Here is a 780-nt window from a genome sequence, read left to right as displayed (position 1 = left end):
TGGACTGAGGTTTTGATACTTTCACAGTATTAATATAGAACCTAGACCTGATCTATAATCAAAGAAGACATGGAAATCTCACTTTATACAACATGGGACCTTCAAAAACTAAAAAACAAAAAAAAGATAGTGAGAAATAGCAGTCAGGACTATGTGAGAGGTTGTGAGATGGAAGGAACTAAATAAATCTACTACACAAGATTAGGTTTGTGAAATTCATTCACATAAAATAATTTGAGAAGAGAAAATACTTTCTTTCACTGATCTGATCGCAGCTCAAGTGGTCGTGAACCCCGGCTCTGACCCACACCGACTCTCCTCTACAGACGCCAAAGTTGCCGCAAAGCTTCACCTCAGAAAACGCTCCAGCCGCCCTCCACTTCACTGCTCATTCAATTTCCTGCTCTTTGCATTGCTTATATTTTACTTTTTTTTTTTGCCGTCGAGAGCAGAATAAGCTTCATTTCCTGGATCACTTCTGTTTAAATCAACCATCTGTAAGAAGAAGAGCAGGCGGGGGAAAAGCCTCTGCTCCGGCTCCCCAGCAACACACAGCAAAAACAAATTCCTGTGACCTTTTAAAAAAGGGCCGTGTTGGAGAGGACTCGGTAAAGACAAGTGAGGGGAGAGGAAGAAGGTGGATTTCTTTAAATGAGAGCAATTAGTGCGAGTGGAGGGGAGGACAATGCAGGAGACAGGGTGCGATTCAGTGGGGTGACATGAGGTTATTCTTAACGTGATGAGTTTTCAGCCCGCAGCGACTTGCACTCTTGACAACAA

The sequence above is a fragment of the Seriola lalandi genome, unplaced genomic scaffold (genome assembly GCF_002814215.2).
Source record: "Seriola lalandi dorsalis isolate HSWRI2012SDOR001 ecotype SW California unplaced genomic scaffold, Sedor1 jcf7180002054887, whole genome shotgun sequence".
NCBI lineage: Eukaryota > Metazoa > Chordata > Actinopteri > Carangiformes > Carangidae > Seriola > Seriola lalandi.
Note: the sequence above shows the minus strand (reverse complement) of the source record.